Genomic DNA, 20319 nt, shown 5'->3' on the forward strand with positions numbered 1-20319 from the left:
CAGAGCTCTTTCAAACATTCGGGACGATGGGGTAGGGTAGCACAATGGTTAAGGCGTTCGCACGTCATGCCGAAGACCCGGGTTCGATTCCCCACATGGGTGCAATGCGAAGCCCGTGTCTGGTGTCCCGCGGCGTGATATTGTTGGAATATTGCTAAATGCGGCGTAAAACTAAACTCACTCACTTTATGCGATATGTGACAATAGTGCACGTTCAATGGGCCAGTTGCCCCTTTACAAGAATAACCGCCCGCTGTTGGAGTACATCAGGACAGACATCATCACACTGCTACCTGTGTATTATATCTTCTCAGTCACCACAAAACTCTCAGGCCACCCACCTTGTAAAGTTGACCCTCGCGACAGCAAACCTATGCTGAGTCCTGACCGGGATTCTGAGATATGCCTTCCTGTACTTGAGAGCACTGAATGCTCCTGTGTGGGGATAGCGGCATTTTTCTGAACAGCAGTAATGAGAATTCTTTTCTGAATTACGCCATTTTCCTGCCATAAATTCACCCCCACAGAGAGACACGACACATTAACAACATATTCAGATAAAAGAAGCAGCGCGTCGCAAGGCATGCTGGGTGAAAACCGACCATGCGCAAAAGAGGGAATAAAGAGAGCGACGCCATTTTGATACAGTTGTTGAAAGGTCATCAACGTGTTCTGTCAAGTTGACAGTCAGTGTTTACAACATCTTAAATGCGGTGTAACTACAGACAGCTTCGTCTTGTGTTATTGGTGACTTTTTGATGCATCGTGGAGGCTTTTTGATAGCTGAGCGGATGTCGGGATGAATGAAAAGGGTGACGTTGGTGTATAAAATAGGGTTTAACGTCGCTTTCAAGATTATTCAACTTATGTAGTGACATGCATTCATACGGGTGTGTATATCTGCTGGAGTCAGTCTTATTGTGATGGCTGAGTATCTTCTAGTGTCAGGCAGGTAACAACACATGCTATTTTCTAACGTGTTCTGGGTTTAGTAAGCAAAAATCGAACAACCGCCCTACTGTGCTCATGGTAAAAACACCACCCGCTTGACCAGGCACCCTTATGATGTTTGATGATCCCACAGTTATTTAATATTCTAACGATAATACAGATATTCGGATGATTTAACTTCTTATTAAAGATACATGTGTACGTATCAGGCTCCGGGTGGCACCACATAGAGAAATAATAGTGAATTAATAATTGAAAGGATTTCAGACATTTTTTTCTGAGTGAAACGCACATACTTTAATCTGGAATCACTAGTTTATGTGGACTCCACTAAACAACATATCTCTGCATCACATTCACGTACAACATACAACTTTATAACTTCTGTATCAACAGTAGCGCGATATACACAAAATATATTGCATACAGGTGTTGTGATAGTAATCAGAGGTTATAACATTAAATATATTCTGGATGCCCCAATTTTACATACACGAAAGTAAATAGCTTTCAGACATGCTAGATGTCCTGTGTTAAAATAATAAACTGATCGGTCCCGTCTAAGAAAAAAATGATATCAGAACATTTGAGTTCTTTGAGGGACATTTAGAAGAGACGAACTTGCGTCATAAACAGTTGGTATATCAACTTTTCTATTTGTTAAACACGATGTTCGGAGCCACTTTTAACTCAACATTTGCTTGACACCTATATAGTCAACTTCAGGCAAAGGTGTTGTCCTTAGTAAAAGTTCAGGTATATATGCCTTGCACTTGGCAGAGGAGCAATAAACACGCCGTGTGACTGTGCGGATATCAAAATGTAAAAAGGCAAATCAAGTTGGGTAATGTTTGCAAACCTCTTAGGTTCAGGACCAGTAACGGTACTGAAACTATCAGAAGAAGTAACATACATCACTATCACGTGTTCTGTGAGAAACAATCCCTTATCAATATCCTATTTCAAAAACCTCAGAGACCGGTTGACCAATACATAATTATATATAACAATACACCAACAATATACATCGGCACATTATGATATACATTATACAAGATCTATATTTATGAACGTGTTTACAAGATGCAAAGGCACAAAGGTACTTACGTCAATATGAATATATCCTACTTCTTCAAGTGAAGTGACCATGGACAAGGTCAGCAAGAACTGCCACCACATCTTCTGACCGCTTGACAAACCCAATGTTTATAAACTTGCTACAACTTGACATTGCTGTAATCTACTAATCCCTATTCATGTCTTCAAGTCGTTAATCCGCTAAGAAGCGTTGAGGGTATTAAGAGCAAGATCGGATTTACAACACAGGGGTGTTAATTCTCGGATTAGCAAACAGCGGACTACAATGTGGGCATTGTTACAAACGTGCATATTACTGTACATGCCCTTTCTGTCACGACCTGCACAATCTGTACGATAGGCTACCGGAATGTTAAGCATGAGTATCTCGACCATTGTCCGGTACACTGGTGAAGCAATGGTTGAGACTACACCAGCAAATGGTTTGTTTTCAGACACCGAATAGACAATAGGCCAATCAGGAGTTATCTCCCCCTACTCATAAGACTATTACCGCTAGGGTCGTGTCAAATTAGTTCTCCTTCATACTTCGGCGATGTCGATGTTTTTTTGGTAACGGGCATTAATTAGAGTATTGACATTGAACAATGGAACCGATTGTATCGGACAATTAATGTGTGAATGTGTTTTCTCTCTTATTAACAGCGGAATTAGTGGGCGTTTTAAATTAGTCATTATTCTGATTGCTGATTATGTGACTAAAATTATTTTGAATGGAATGTTTGAAAATATTCCAGACCACACATTTACTCGTATCTGATACGGTAGATCGTGGATTCGATAAGCACATCACTGGAGTATAAAGACAGAGGTATATTAAATTGTATCAACAAACCATGTGACCTCATGGACCAAGACGCCAAATTCGGCTCACTTTGTTGAGACCCCACCCCTAACAAAATCCTTAACAAAACACACAAAACCCAAGCCAACATAAACTGTCAACGACAAAACAATAATCAGTCACACATATTTGCTAGAAGAGATTGGGCGTGAAAGCCTACACAACAGTGCAAATAATAAGAACTGAGAGATGAAAATCAACCTGAACACCAGGTGTTCAAGAAATGGAAAGAAACCTGTCACTTCGTATGGACAACCTTTGTTCGATAAGATGGCATTTGTTTATATGGGAGAGTATAATTACATTTCAATGCCCATATACTGAAACGGGACGGTGGGGTAGCCTAGTGGTTAAAGCGTGGCTAGTCACGCTGAAGACCCGGGTTCGATTCCCTACATGGGTACAATGTGTGAAGCCCATTTCTGGTGTCCCCTGCCGTGATATTGCTGGACTATTGCTAAAAGCAACTTACTCACTCACTCACTCACTCACATCATGTAACTTTCTGTGAGCACTTCCATAATTATGTTACGAATCACTCTGGTTAGCTGTAAGATGAGGATCTTGACACAGAAATATGATTTTTGAATGAGTCATTTCTCTGCATCCCCCAACAGAGTCAATTTGGACTTCGAATTCACACAATTTGTATAGAAACCCAGGATACTGAGAGTATGTATTGAGTGAATTATGTTTTATGCCTCAAATAGTCCTCAATATCTAGACGAGGGACGGGCTACACACAATATACACCTGAGCAGAATTAATCTCGAGATTCAGCGTGACGAGCAATCGCTTTAACCTTTACGCTATCCCATGCCTTTGTCCGAAAGTCGATGCGGCGTGAAACTAACTCACTCACTCACTCAGTCCGAAAGAGGGGGTGTCCGTATTGTCGAGGGAACAAAGATGGGTAACACTCCAAGTTCACCCCCATGTAAATTAACCTTGCACAGCAGCTAACTGTGACCTTGAATGGAGGCGAGCGGTGACGCGGCCCTGTCTGTATATAGATGTTGTGCATCAACTATGGGTCTGTCCATGACGCAAAAGAATGGAAAGGCGAACAGCAAATAGCATCAAGGAGCGCACTGGGACTATTTCCATCAGTTTGTGAACTTGCTTGCTACATTGGGGCGAAAATAATGCTCATGTTTGTGGTTACAACTGAGTGGTATCGAGATGCAATATCCCACTGTATGAAGACCTTTAGTCTCTCGAGGACCACCTAGGAAACCATATTTATAAAATGCGGCAAGTCTAGATTTCTCAGCAAAATGAAGAAAGTCTCAGGGCTCCTTTTCATTATATATATTTTTTTCACTATGAACTGTTTTCAGGAAAATATGTTCATTTCAGAGACTAGTTGTTAGTCTAGAAGACCTTATAAGAGGACCACTAAGGGAACCATATTTATATGCGGGGTGTCGACTAACAAATAGTCTCTGAAATGAACATATTTCACTGAAAAAAGTTCATAGTAAAAAAAATATATATATAATGAAAAGGAGCCCTGAGACTTTCTTCATTTCCTGAAGCTGAGGAAATCTAGACTTGCCACATTTTCTAGACTTGTGTGGGCTTTCTTGGATATATTTGCTTCAGGGTCTGTACGACAGACTAGGCGGGGTGATGCTGGTTACAAAATAACATTCGGCATCTTCAAATAATTAACATGTCAAACTATTTCCATTATCTCAGAAACGTCCCGATAGATTAACAATGGTAATAGGTAAGAATCTGGTGGTCAGGAATTTGTTTAGTGGTATATGGTTTAAACAATACTTATTCTTGTACTTAAGGCATGTACAGCGGGATTGACAAACAGAGTTTCCCCTGTAGTAATGTCTCTCCCCATACAAATACATATTACAACAGGATATTTACATCAACAATTATTATACATTCATGTAGAAAAAGCATTGTGACACACTGATATTTTCACGTAAAACGTTTGCTTAGGGATATAAACTTATGTGAACGGATTGGATAATTTTTACATTGACATGATTGATAGGTTCTTATTGCCACATACTACAGTGTATATGGTAGTGGTATAATGTATGTAACTACTAGCATTGTTTGTTCAGATACAAGGTAGTGATGTGACTAAAGACTACTTAGTTTTGTGTGTTTAGTTTAAATATTAAACTAACAGTTACAATTAGTCATGTTCATTCTGAAAATGAAACATACAACTTTTGGATGACAACTTCTTGTTTATTGCGTTAAGCTGAATGTAAATTTTGAATGTATGTGTCTATGTGAGTATGTGCCTGTGTGTGTCTATGAGAGTATGTGCCTGTGTGTGTCTGTATGTGTCTATGTGAGTATGTGCCTGTGTGTGTCTGTATGTGCCTGTGTGTACCTCTGTGTACGTGTGTCTGTGTGCCCCTCTGCCTATGTGTGTGCCTGTGTGTTTGTGCTAAGAACAATGGTTGCTGTTTCACAGTTGATGTGCAAATAATCCTGAGTCGGTTTTTTTATAGTCTGTGAAGCCGACTTTTAAAAGGTCTGATATACTGTGTTAATCCATGATCGTAGGTGAACTTACCCTGATGTCAGAATTGAAATCCATGTCAGTATGCACGAAATGTGGGCCTAGCGCACCTGCTTCATGTCACTTCAACTGCAATTGACAATGATGGGTTTGAAATCGATCCTATAGCTGAGGACCTTGGTAATCCTGTGAACGCCACACCAGCCAGACCTACACTGCTGGGGGTGTTTATAATCGCCCGGGCAAATGTACCAAATCGTTTAGCATGTAATCGCAAATAACCCCGGCTCAGCCAACGCAGAACACAACCTTGCGAACTAAGGTAAATTATGTACATGATTAAAGGCTTCAGGTGGGGTAGAGCAGTTTGGACAAATGTGATAGCCGATGGGTTATGTCACCGAACAATACTTAACGTGGGAACAAACGTTTTGACGAGGAAACGGGCGCTGTAATTGAACAAACAGAGCCATAAAGTGGCATTGCGTAACGTCAAGATGGCGGCATTGTTTTGTGACGTAATACAAGATGGCCGCGTTATGACACTCGCAGCTTTGTGTAAACATTTAAACTCAAAGGAGAGTCCGAGTTGATTGAGTGGAAGAAACGGCTTAATCGTTGTTTAAGTGACCGTAGGTGATGGTTGTGTGTTTTTCAAGGTTGTAGTCTTGTCGCTGCTTTGTCCGAGCCGTGCTTACAAGGAAGATAAAAGATAGGGCTTTCAATCGGAACGTACGTTCTCTACGTTTACACAAACGCCACGATTGTACAGATGTATATTGTTATGTTTGCTATTAGAAAACGCTAAGATAAGAAGTGCAATGTCACACGACCGACCGTTATAATGAAAGATTGAGATGATGACAAATGGAAATGACTTACTGGAAAATAACATGCCTTTTTAAAGAAAAATGAGCTAAGAATAGGTCTATAAAGAGGCGTGCCTTTGGTAAATATAATGGACGAACGGTATAGAAGAACAACAACAAGGGGAGGGGCGGGACAAGAGGAGGAACGACGAAGAGACGGTATTAGCGGAGAAGAAAGGGGAATAGGCAGAGGCGGAGAAGAAGGGGATAGCCGTAGGAGGAGAAGAAGGAGAAAATATATTAGAGGAGGAACAGGCATAGACGGATCAGAAAGGGGGGGGGGGGAGCATTTGGGGAGAAGAAGGATGAATAGGCATAGGAGGACAAAGCATGAGCACGACCAAAGCAAATTGGTATACGTCATAGGTTGCTGACGTATGATTATACAGTGTAGCCAATGGTGCTGTCCTTAGGAACAGAGTGAAGGTGCACATGGATTGCAGGAACATCATATAAAAGAACGAAGAGATTGTGTTTAAATAAGGTGTTGGTGTACTGAGAAGCATTTGTAGTGATATACGTATGTATTTAGAAGCATTTGTAGTGATATACGTACACATGTGTTTAGGAGTTGTCGTAGTGATATACGTACACATGTATTTAGAAGTATTCGTAGTGATCTACGTACACATGTATTTTGAAGAATTTGTAGTGACATGTACACATGTATTTACGAGTTGTCGTAGTGATACGTACATTTACATGTATGTAGTGATTACGAACATGTATTTAGAAGTATTCGTAGTGATATACGTACACATGTATTTAGAAGTATTCGTATACGTACGTTCGTAGTGTGATCTACGTACACATGTATTTTATTTGTAGTGACATTACACATGTATTTAGTGATATACGTACACATGTATTTAGAGTTGTCGTAGTGATATACGTACACATGTGTTTAGGAGTTGTCGTAGTGATATACGTACACATGTATTTAGAAGTATTTGTAGTGATATACGTACACATGTATTTAGAAGTATTTGTAGTGATATACGTACACATGTATTTAGAAGTATTTGTAGTGATATACGTACACATGTATTTAGGAGTTGTCGTAGTGATATACGTACACATGTATTTAGAAGTATTCGTAGTGATATACGTACACATGTATTTAGAAGTATTCGTAGTGATATACGTACACATGTATTTAGGAGTTGTCGTAGTGATATACGTATTCATGCATAGTCGCTAAGTGTACGTTGCGTTTTGGCTATATACCGTTACACAGTGAGGTATACGGTGTCTTGGCTCATGATCAACGTGTCACACCTGATTCAAGGCGCATGCTGAAAACATTATCTATTTGAGAAATTCTTACTTCAAAAAAGTTGCAGTCAGTTAAAACTGCTGTTTGTGTAAGAAATGTGTCGGACAATAAAGCAGAATTCATCAGGTGCTCAGGAACCCGAGTTTCTGCAACACGGATAATTAATTTACAAAGATGTCATGTTAATGAGCGTTCGAGCACCATAAGATACGGAATGTCATACTTGTATCCAGTTCAATTAACACGTATTCATGTATTCTGAAACACTTTCCTTATCGTTGAGAAGGAACGAGTTCAACGTCAGTAAAGATGGACTCTCGTGGCACCGGTTAAAAATAGAGATCTAATTATAAAACAGAAATGGATAATTTGAATATATCGACCGACGTAGTATACACGAGTTGGGTTCAATATCAAGCTGTGAAATGATTGATATTGATTTTCTCAACAGAATGTATCATTGTATCGGAATCTACACAATGAGACTATAAAACTAGGAATTCGTATTTTCCGGACAGAACGCTTGGACGACTGGATAAGATTGCCTTTGATCTATACGCATTCATTGGGGTAATACAAAAAGTGGTTTAATCAGAGTTCGATTTACTTTAGTTATTACATTAGGAGACAGAAGGGTAATACCTGTTTAATCAGAATTACGGTAATGCGAGAGTTCAGAGACTCATCAGAGAAGCGGTTTCTCGATATTAGCAAAACGGACCTTGATGTAATAAATACGAACGGACTCACAGAATTATTCAGATGTGAATTATGGATTCAATGATTCAGGATGATGCAGTTTAGAACCTATGTTTTATACGAGACATGGCTCAAGGAAGTATGATTCACAGTGGAATATCTAATGCAATTCTTCAACTAGAGCTGGTGACTCACATACGGAACGTCTTCATCCTCGTTTACGTCTGTTGTCTAACGCCGCACTCAGATATATTTCAGTTATGTGTCAGGGGTCTGTAAACAGTCGAGTCTGGACAATCCAGTGATTCACATCATGAATCAACCAACTCTGCGAGCATGACCACACGGTCTCGTTAGTGAGTGAGTGAGTTTAGTTTTAAGCCACACTCAGCAACATTCCAGCTATATGGCGGCGGTCTGTAAATAATCGAGTCTGGACCAGACAATCCAGTGATCAACAGCATGAGCATCGATCTACACAAATGGGAACGGATGTGATATACGTATTCATGCATAGTCGCTATGCATGATATGTGTCAGCCAAGTCAGCGAGCCTCACTACCCGACCACGTTAGTCACCTCTTACGACAAGCATGGGTTACTGAAGATCAATTCCAACCTGGATCTTCACGGGTCTCGTTAAGGACCAGCATGGGGTGATGAACATGGAAGCATGGCTTACTATTTTTAAAGACCAATTTTAAACCGGAACGTCCAGGGAAGAAAAGCATCAGTTGAAGCTGAAGACGCTGAAGTCCAGATTACCACAGTATCAGGGATGAATAAAATCACCTTTTTACTGTATTTTATTAATCTAATTTTGGAACTGTTGTTTTCTGCATACTGTGTTCATTTCAGGAGACAAGATCTCAGTCTAGTGGTAAACGGGGCGTACAAAGGTAGATTTCCTAGATTGGCCTTTGGACTCCATTATACAATGGGCGCCCCATACACTACATCTCCACCCACTGCTAAATAATTTCCAATTCTTAATAGTTTTAGTTGAGAAATTTGACCCAAGAAAGAGCTAACCAATGACCCGGCTATCCCACCTCTACCACCTTTCCACCCTTATAGTTACGGATATGGTGAACCCCATCTTTCGCCACGCCATTTTTTTATGCAACCAACACCCCACCCCACCCCACCCACACCCTTTAAACGTTCTATATAATACATAACCAATTCGATTCGGAGAAAACTATACATTTCCCTTTCAAGAGATTTAGAGTTGGTGTAGCCTCGCGACTGGAGTCGTTGGATGGCCAGAATGTCTTTTAATGCCTTTACCATGATAAAAAAACACACACTTTGGTAAAGCAAATTTTACCATTTACACTGCTCTACATTTACAGCTTCCTGTCCACCTGCCTGACATTTGTGGACTCCACGGCCTTGGACACATCACGATCAATGACGCTACACGAGGAGGGCCTGGTTGGGTCTGATGGGCCAGGATGCATTATCCACAGTACGTAATCAGGTAATAGCATTTACATCAAAGCCTGTCAGTGTCAGATCTGCCAGGATCAAATGCGGCGCGGCGATCCTTGAGATAGTCAGTGGCTTGTCATTTCACTGTACAGCTTTACTGTAATTAACGCGGGAGAAGCAGACGACATGTGACCAGACGAAGAGCTGATGTTTGACGAGCAGTAATGGTGGATATATTTCAGGTTTGGTTTTCTCATGCCTCGATGAGAAATCACAGCTTCGTTCTGGTGATAACGAAAACCGTTTATTGTCTCACCGGAGCAGGCGATGTATTATGACGTAACAACATGGCCGCGCACTTGAAAGTCGACAGAGGTAGATACAGGCCAATTGACCTTTGTGTCCCAGTCTTGGCACTGTGTTGAGATGCGCACCTTCTGATTGGCGACAGATGCTTACTTAATATGTGTTAACACAAAGCGGGATTAAAGATTTGAGTAAACAACGGGACAGATTGTCAACAGAGAGCAGGAATGGCAGATCCCCGTGACGTGTGTAGAAGTTCTGCTTCGTCTTTGTTCGTTATACCCAGAGGCGAATTTAAACAGATGTGGTCCCCGCCCTGATCACTTCCCACAGTAATGTAAGATTGTGACGAGATTTGATTACACTATTACATGATTACTTCATTAACAGGTTACGTAACCAATCAGAGACGTGTTCTCAAGAAAAGTTAAGCATTTTAACACTAACCACTAGTCTACCTTCAGACACAGTGCATTATACGTGTTGTATTTGAAGGATTGAAAAGCTTTCACGAGTTTGGACTTTGTAGCGAAAAGCCTGCACTGAGTGTGTATCTGACTGTACTGGACTTGCCAGCTTCATAGTGGTTGCCTATACTGAGATACCATGACCTAGTTTAACCTATCCACTCAGTCCCAGTTTGGGTCTCGGACCGACCTGACCATTAATGCCGAGCAACAGGCAACATCAAGTACCATATTTTAGCTTAGTTTGGTTTGACACGAAAACCTAGACTAACGTTTAGCCCCTGAATACATATAATTTTGATAGTAGCAAATAAACCCATTTAAATTGACAAGGAGCCCCAGGGAGACCAGAGATTCAGGACCTGAACCTGTGGAAATCTAGACTTGCTTCATTTAGGGCTTCAACATTGCAGGGAGGGCTAAGCATTGGGGAAAATAATGTGGTTCAGGGACTGTGATACAGACTAACGAAAGCCCTGCAGACGCTCTGTTGACTTGACCAGGGATAAGATCTGTTCTCATAGAGGCGGGTGTGTTGGGGCCATTCGGACTATTCAGCAGAACAACATGTTCTGGTCGTCGGTCCCTGAGAAGGCTGGGAGAGTGACATGCTATCCTTAATGTGCTCTCAAGATTCTTAACTGAACTACAATGTATTACAATTTTCAATCCAATGCAAGTTCGTAGTTTACACCCATTCGGCTCTTGTGAGGTGAGGTGAGGTGAATTTAACGTCGCACTTGAGAATATTTCGCTCATATGACGACGTGCATGCATTTGTATGTGTAGGTGCGGCTGCTTGTACTAGCCCAGACTGAAGCTGGTTTTATAGTGCTAGCCCACTGAGATACCATGCCGCAGTGAAGCATGAATACCCCACTCAGACACATTATACTGACTCCGAGCCGACCAGTCCTTGTTGTACCCATTAATGCCGAGCGCCAGACAGGGACCAACAAGTACCATATTTTAACGTCTTTTTGGTATGACGCGGTCGGGGATTCGGCTCTTGTAATGCAATCATGAGGTAGATATAGGTACCAACAATTCCAGTCACTGTTATCAAAGAATAGTCTATGTATAGGAGCAATGACAGCAGAGCATATTCAATGATAGTGTCTCGTAGGCCTTATGGCCGGATGGTATACTATTTAACCGTATTTTCTGTGTGACACTTTTTAGTAATGTATATCATGTGACACTTAAATAAAATACTATCTTATCTTATCTTATCTTTTCAACGTTCATGCCAGTCTAGAAATACGGCGACCTCTTTTAAATCCGACGTAAAATGACACTACTCAGAAAGATTGTTATACGCCAGTGATTGCAACATTTTCCGCAATATCACTTGGGGGAACAGCAATGGGTTTCACCAATTTGCGGGATATTGAGCTCTCACTCGACGTGATAAGTGAAATAAATACCCACTAGACTGTTTCCCAACTCCAGAACCTACAGGGCGGGGAGACTAGGCCTGCACCTCATGCCCTAAGAATCTAAGGAACCGGCGAACGTCGGGGATAGTCGTACACACCAGATGTACTTATCTAATATCCCCAAGCCCAAAACATGGACACAAGAGCCATATACATGAACAAAACCGATAAACAGTCCGGGTGACGGTTACAAAATATCATGCATCGAAGTTAAAGCAAATATACATTATTTCAAGACCAGAGTATTTTCATACCGTAATATCGGGCACTATTCATGCAATCAATCATAGTCCTGTTATTGCACAATGGCAATCTTGAACAACATTATTGCCCCTTCCGCCCTGCCATTTCTACAATACTCAAATCCTAAATGAAGCAAGTCTAGATTTCCTAATGTCTGAATCTCTTAACTAACTTGGGCTCCTTTTCAATATAAAAAGGAAATATTTGTTTCTACCACAATTATATATCCAGAGACTAAGCGTTAGTCAGTAACTCGCACAATCGGTCCACCTATAACACTGGCAATAGTGGTCTATCTATTGAAAGAACTCTCATAAATAAACATACATTATCAATACAAGTCATAGCTATAACGCCCCCAAGGCAACTGGTGGAGCAACTGTCTGCTGGGCACCGTCTGCTGGTCCCGGCTGTATGATGTAACGCGACCAAGCAGTCCCCCATCACACCAATTCTACACCGACGATGTCTCCGTCGTACCAACGACACTAATTGCCATGTCTAGACCGCATTGTCATGTGCGCACCAGACCATGGAGAACGGTTCCTAGTCAATACATCCCGGATGTAGCTAGATGGATTTGGTCTTCAAGACAGCATTGTGACTGCATCCACGAGAACGGAATTACATGTAATTACGAAATATAACATATTTGACCTCATCCAAGATAAGAATGTTTGTTGTTTAAAGCACTCATCAATCTATATAACGGCGGTCTGTGAAAAAAGAGTATGGACCAGACAATCCAGTGATCAACATCATGAGCACCGATCTACACATTTTGGATACGAAGACATGCATCAAGAAGTCAGCGAGTCTGATCACACGATCCCGTTAGTCTCCTCTTACGACAAGAATTGGTTGCTGAAGACCTTATATAATCTTATAATTCTCAATGTAGGAGCTCTTCGCAATGGAGCATAATGAAAGTATATAACTCAGTGAGTGAGTTGGAAGGTGACTGATTTGGTGGGTGGAAGGGTGAGTGAGTAAGTTTGGGTAACAACACGTATCATCTTGAGTTTAGAGGGAAGCTCATGTTTAAGCAGGTCTAAGAGCATCTGCTGATACAGACAGTACCTCAAACTGATACATGTGTGGACATCGTCAAGATTAACGCCTTAACGATGTTCCTAGGATTACAATATCGTTGACTTGAGTTGAGTTACGTTTTACGTCGCATCGGCCTTATCTCAGCCATATAGCGACGAGACTAAGTCTACATATATAGGCATTTTAAGTACTAAGCCTAAATCTGTCTTTTTACTTGGAAAATGGAAGAAATGGTGGCTCTTTCCATTGTTCGATGACGCCGTGCATCCCCAGGCAACGCAATACACCATCGTACCATTTACAAATACGACAGAAACAACACGATTTGTATTACTGTAGCGCTTGGTCTTTGGCAACATGGCGGACGCTAGTCACATATGACGTCACGAGCGGAAAGGTCACGTGAGTTCCAGCGGAATATGCATAATGGCCGAAGCTCAGAAAACAGACACTGATTGCGCGATTAAATCATAAATAACCATATTTTGGAATTAAAAATTGGGGTACTTGTTTCTGATGACTATGTTTCACCCAGCAAATTATTGCAATTGTCTAGTATTTTCCTTTACATGATTTTTATTTTGTTTTTAATTACAATATCGATGTTCAGATATTCAAGCGTGAGTGAAAGATACATAATGTGTGGACTTTGTCAAAGAATAACGCCTTAACTATGTTTCTATGGTTACAATACTTCTGAAAGCAGCGACTAAAGCTAGGAAACTAAGAGAGGCATCCCTGCCTTCCGCTGATCTACATGTCACCCGTATCTGTATTGTGTAACGTCATGACGTCGCTGCACGCGCAACAACAGGAAGATAAATATACCAGGAACCAACATGTCTTCTGTCAATATTGTGTAACAGTTACGTCAATCTACTTAAAGGAAGAACTACTCTGTACCACACACACACAAATCGGACAAAAACTTACTTTGAAAAGCAGAATCTACTCCGCTCGGATTTACTCTGGAGCTCTGATTGCAGGAGGAAATCTTTTAAAAGCAAATATTGCCGAGGAGAACAACGTATTTTCGTCGAGAGACGTCACGTAATCGCCGTGCCTCCACATTAAATGATTCCAAATAGGACCGTGTTTGCTCTCCAAGCTTTAACCGTCAAAGCGTTATTTGGTTTCGTGCCATTTTGTAGGATTTCGCATGTCCTTCGAGGGATAAACATGGCAGCGTTGCATGATGACAATATCTGCTCAAAATATCACGGGGGACTTAAGGCAGATTTCGCAAACCTTGAAATTTGAAAAGAATTTGGCCAGCATGTTACCCAAAATATGGCAATCGTCTTGGAAGTATGTCGAGATTGTTAATTTGAGATGTTAGATCAGAGCAGCCATTTTTGTGCCAACAACCGGGTGAAGGTCACCGTCATATCATAGTGGCAGTTGGCCCGGTTTGACGCATGTGCGTGGTAAATTGAATCGAAGGTCGTTTTTTGTACTTGTTGCCGAAGTCAGAATTGTCTCACGTTTTGGAGTATTGAGTGAGTATTCTCGGTGTTGACAGGGTATTGACGTCACAGACCACGTGACGAGGAAGTTATAATCCTATGAATGAATGTTCACATGGCAGGGTGGGTCATCACATGTTAATGTGTCTTTGTACAGACGGACCTCATAATCTGGACTAAAAGTTCCAATCGAAGAAGTTCAGATTACCAAATGTCCGGAATAGCGGATATTGTTTTCATGCAGGTGATTATTGCACATCTGATCATTATCATAACTATTTGTCCGGATTGGAGGGTATTCGGATTAACGGGGTTTCAGTGTATACATCAAACTTTCTACGACCCAGCAATCCTTTTTCCATATGAAAGTCAGATACCACAGATGGTTAATTGGCTGGTTTGTTTTTACGCCGTACTCAGCAATATTCCAGCTATATGGCGGCGGTCTGTAAATAATCGAGTCTGGACCAGACAATCGAGTGATCAGCAGCATGAGCATCGATCTACGCAATTGGGATACAATGACATGTGTCAGCCAAGTCAGTGAATCTGACCACCCGATCCCGTTAGTCGTCACCAACTCTAACCGGGATCTTCACGGTTATTTGGATAATAGGGGTTGTGGGGTAGCCTAATGGTTAAAGCGTTGGCTCGTCACAACGAAGACCCGGGTTCGAATCCCCACATGGGTACAATGTGTAAAGCCCATTTCTGGTGTCCCCCGCCGTGATGTTGCTGGAATATTGCTAAAAGCGGCGTAAAACCAAACTCAGTCAGTCAGTATTTGGATAATTGCTGCTGCTGGGAAACACTGTCATGCTTCTCGCCCATCAGAACTAAAACTATTTTCTAAACTTCCTTGTTTTAATCATCCTAACAACGTCAAGATCCTAATTGAGAACAAACGTTGCGTTCTTTACAAACCAACCAAGGCACCGCCACAACCTCGACCCAAACCAACTGATATTTCCCTGACGCAAATCACCGCTCTTAAAGACAAATGTTCCATTTGAAAACTTTCTTTGGCTTAGTTTAAAAGCAAATTTCACGACTCAACGTTCTCTTTGTAGCCCTAGTATCGTCGTCCCTTTGTAAATGGTCCTGTTAGCGATGTAGGTAAACATATAGCCCCGCTTCGTGTCGAGCTAAGCGTCACCGCCCCGAGACTCAACACAGGCCGCCGTTCTCCAGGTATGTCGTTCCACTAGACAAATACAACTCTTCGGTGCCAGGTGTTAAGGGCATCTTCAAACAAGGTCCTGGGGGGTTGTCTATAGTTGGAAGACGGCGTTCCGTTTGTCCATTAAGGCGGGTCAATTAAAAGAGGCCATGAAGTTTAATTTTAAGCGCCCTGAGATTTTTTACAGACGAGTTTTGTTAAACGTACCAACGTCGTTGGAGACGATTGGACACCTCCGACAACGTTGTTACTTGTATTGCGTTCAGTTTTGTTGTATTACCCAGACCGTTTGAGAAATGTTATCAAAGTGACATTACCGAGGAAACACCCACTACAAGCTTAAGACAAACGACAGAGGAAATACGTTAAACATATTCCGATATAATACAATGTAATAGGGGCGTTGGGGTAGTCTAGTGGCTAGAGCATTCGCTCGTCACGCCAAAGACCCGGGTTCGATTTCCCACATGGGTACAGTGTGTGAAGCCCATTTGTGGTGTCCCTAGTCGTGATATATTGCTGGAATATTGCTGGAATATTGCTCAACCAGCGTAAAACTGAACTCACTCACACCAAAATAATAGGTGAGAAGTAATGGGGTTTAGTCGCGTACGCGATGATTTAACTCGTATACCGACATCCATGTATGTCTGTGTGTGAAGGTACAAGTCCGGACTAGCCGGTTTCAGAGAGCCAGCCCACTGAGATACCACCAGTGTAACATGGATACCCCACCTAGCCACAGTATATAAACACCGAGCCACCCTTTATCCATAAATGCCCAACGTCAGCCAGGGTAACAACAAGTATCATATTTTAACGTCATTCAGTGTGATTCATCCAGGGAATTGAAGGCCGAACTGAACAACCGCCGGCCCGATCTACCCCTACCCGCTGACGGGCAGCGGGTAGGTCCACCACGGACGCGAGACACCAGAAACGTGCTTCACACATTAATTGTACCCGTGTGGGGAATGGAACACAGGTCTTCGGCGTGACGAGCGGACGCTTTAACCACTAGGCTACCCAATATGACTACGGGCTGCAAATACTAGACTTTGGACCAGGCGATCCGGTGACTGACGTTATGCAGTCAACCGTCACCAGACTTGACGTGACTGGTCTCGGCTACACGACGGCTCCTTTTCAACAATAAATCTTGAACAATATAATGCGAAAAAAGATGAATATTCATAGGAAATGGACCCAACTTCATTACTCTGCGGAATAAATCTACTTCCCATTCTACAGAACCCGCCACACGCTACACTAGACAGTATTGATTTCCTGTAAGTAAATTAAACTTTCCTTGCTTCCAACTACAATTACACTTTTTTTAAATGTGAAAGAAAACGCGAATTTAACAAGAAATTTGAGTCTGAAATTGTAATTATTAGCTGAATTTATTCAACAGCAGCACTCGATTCCTCCATTACATTACATCACCAACCACGTGGGTTTACAAATCAGCTGTTGGACGATTCACTGAGCAATTTGACTGGATAATCTTCTCCCTAACGTGATTACGTTGTAACCCAGTGTATCTGAATTGAAGTGTATTACATGTAGATTGTTCTGTAATACATGAACGTTTGGGGTATTTCAGTAACGTTGTGGTATATTATGTAATAATTGTAATTAATTACGTTATAAACGCAATGTATTACATATAAACTGCAGCGTATTATGTTTAGAATGTAATGTATTGCATTTTATATGGTGTATTGTTTTTGTTCTACAATTCTGCGCCCAACAAGGAACTGCAATCCTGTTACTACGGTATTCAAGACAGTGAAACCTATTAAAATTGTTTCAGAGTGAGTGAGAGAGATTTGAATATCAATTGTTCAGATTTGTCACGGTATGCCAGCATCGTGCTGGATGAAAGCCCAAATGCAGGGGAATGTTCGAAACAACTGAACCCACGATCATAGGTTTCTGGTACAATCAAGGGATGTAACTCTGACCACAAATTGCAGTGCCTTATACGTCTGGCCACCCGTGCCCTGCGATACCGACGTTGGCAACGTGCATGGCCGTGTTCCACAATCACAGGCCACAGTACCAACACCGATGCATCTGCATCGACACAGACATTACATGGAGGATTAGGTAATCACGAGAAGGCCGTCAGAATATTCAAGGCTTAGATACAGAGGGTTAGTGCAATTCTCGCCCTAATCCAGGGAAGAGTGAAGGCAGCGGAAGTTGACCTCGCCAGACAAGATGACTTATGGTCACAAAGATTCTGTCCAACTGGGATATGACGGGTGAACTGGCATGCCAACCAGAGAAACGATTCCTGAAATTCCCCAAGTCTGGGAGAGCGTATTATTGGACAACGTATATGTTTTATTTAGGAGCGTCCGAGACCAGATCGAGGAGCTCTATGCACATATAGAGTTACTTCACCGGCTACTGAACGAGTGACACCTCGCGTTTAATTATGTTGACACGTTTAGGAGACAGAGAATTTACATGGAAGCCGGAAAACTAGATTACCGTAATCTCGGCGCTCGCCGGAAAACGTCCGCCATGTTTGTTGAGGGACATCCTGTGGGACAAAGCGGACTGACCGGCAAACAGTCCGTGCTGCGTTTAGGCGACTGTTTCCTATCAGGTCTGTGTCCAGTGTTTTACGATTATTCAGAACTCGTTAAAAAGACAACTTTGAAACGTAAAATGATCTTAAGTTTTAAATTTTCTCACGACAGTTGCTTTTGTGGTATCGTTTTATTCAGTAGGTACTGTAGTTCAATTCTGAGAATAGATTTAGGTTCTGGTTGATGATCAAAACATTGGGATATTGGCTGGAAACGTAAGGATGTATGATTTTGAGACACATCTCTGAAATAAATCAAAGTAATCTGATCTGGAAGTTCCTCAAGGAACACGCAAAATATCCATATTTTTCACATGTAGAACTGGAGCATTAAACTCTTTGATGTAGGAAGTCCGTCCAGGAAATGACTATATTAGATATAAGGTTATGAATCTCATTCCTTTCTCAAAGTGGCGGGTTTTGCTTCCGCATAATAATTTAGACGTTCATCTGCAGGCTATGCCTCATAATAGCCCAGGACTATAATAGCTAGCTTCTAAGCTATTTTCGTACAAAGACGATCGTAAATCCTATATCATATAGTTCTTTGATTACGTCATGCAAGGGGCTTTTTTCGCAATTTCTACTCAGGTCCAAACTGAAAGATAGTCACTTTTGTTTAATCGAAATGGACACTTTGGTACAATATCGACTCTCAAGTTTTATATCGATATATTGGCATAATATCATAACTAGCGTGAAATATCGGTAGTTTGGTTTAATATCAACACATCTGTATGATATCGATATTATGCCATGCTTTTATCTTACTGTCTTATAATATTATTATACTATATCATGGCATCACATCTAAGGCATAATCTTGTATCTGTGCTATAACACACAATGGTATAAAGTTGTACACTTGTATAGGTACAAGCTTACAGGCAATATTTCTGCATAATATTGACATTATCGGGTGATATTGGTCCTATCGGGTAACATCGGATGATATCGGTGCTATCGAATGATTTAATCGCTCTGTGTATCTCGTACCGCAGGTAACTGAAAGAAATATGTTCATGACCCCAAGGAGTCCAACACCTCGTTGTTTCCCTACGAGGGAAAATGCCGGAAGACATTCAGTATCATTCGTCCTATTTGGGGTCCACATTCTCAAAGCCATCTTAGTGTTACAGTCATTATAATTAATGTTAAATATAGAGTTACATGTCTTAATCTTAATATCGTTTTGTGCAAGCGATCCATGGTGAGTGAGTGAGTTTAGTTTTACGCCTCTTTTAGCAGTGTATGAAATTAGGCCCGTCCGCCCGCCCGAGACGGTCTAGATTTCTGACGGACGGACTAAATTTACAGCTAGCCAGCCCGATGGTCTGGTAAATTGACCATATTTGGTCTGGTTAAATCCATTTTGGGCTGGTAACATTTTAAAGTTACCAGCCCTGATGTCTGGCTGGAGTTTTGGCTTATTTCATACGCTGCTTTTAGCAATATTTCAGCAATATCACGGCGGGGGACACCAGAAATGGGCTTCACACATTGTACCCATGTGGGAATCAAACCCGGCCTTCGACGTGACGAGCTAACGCTTTAACCACTAGGGCTACCCCGCCGCCCCCACCATCATGGGACCCTTCACTGAGCAAAGTATTTGTCGACGGGTTCTTCCCATTTTCCTGTCTATATTGACCATACGCTGCTTTTAGCACTTAACGCCATCCCCGACTGCGAACGTGGATCTCAATAAGGTCTAAATTCATTTTTCCCTGCCAACACAGGCATAAAATCACACGATTAACCTGCTAAACAGGGCTTGAGAAATCGCAATCGATTTCAGGGAATGATTGACGCGAAGCAATCTCTTCCGACATGTGTCAGTCATATGGGATAGCTGGTCAGATATTGATAAAACATCATAGAAATATTTCCCA

The 20319-nt window shown here is 41.6% G+C and overlaps 1 protein-coding gene across 4 annotated transcripts in view; it reads right to left on the minus strand.

The window, feature by feature from the left end:
- The window catches only part of LOC124256854, a 94822-nt gene that overhangs the window by 24681 nt on the left and 49822 nt on the right, over positions 1-20319 (minus strand). Inside the window, exon 3 of one of the 4 annotated variants that reach the window (XM_046690822.1) lies at positions 5448-5522. The exons of 2 other annotated variants lie outside the window; for them this stretch is intronic. The gene's annotated coding sequence lies outside the window, so the exon portion shown is untranslated. Of the gene's footprint in view, positions 1-341; positions 507-5447; positions 5523-20319 lie in introns of those variants that run through there. One more of the 4 variants, XM_046690824.1, reaches the window with a different exon arrangement.

Source organism: Haliotis rubra, unplaced genomic scaffold (genome assembly GCF_003918875.1).
Source record: "Haliotis rubra isolate DU_JTF1 unplaced genomic scaffold, ASM391887v1 Scf640, whole genome shotgun sequence".
Taxonomy (NCBI): Eukaryota; Metazoa; Mollusca; class Gastropoda; order Lepetellida; family Haliotidae; genus Haliotis; species Haliotis rubra.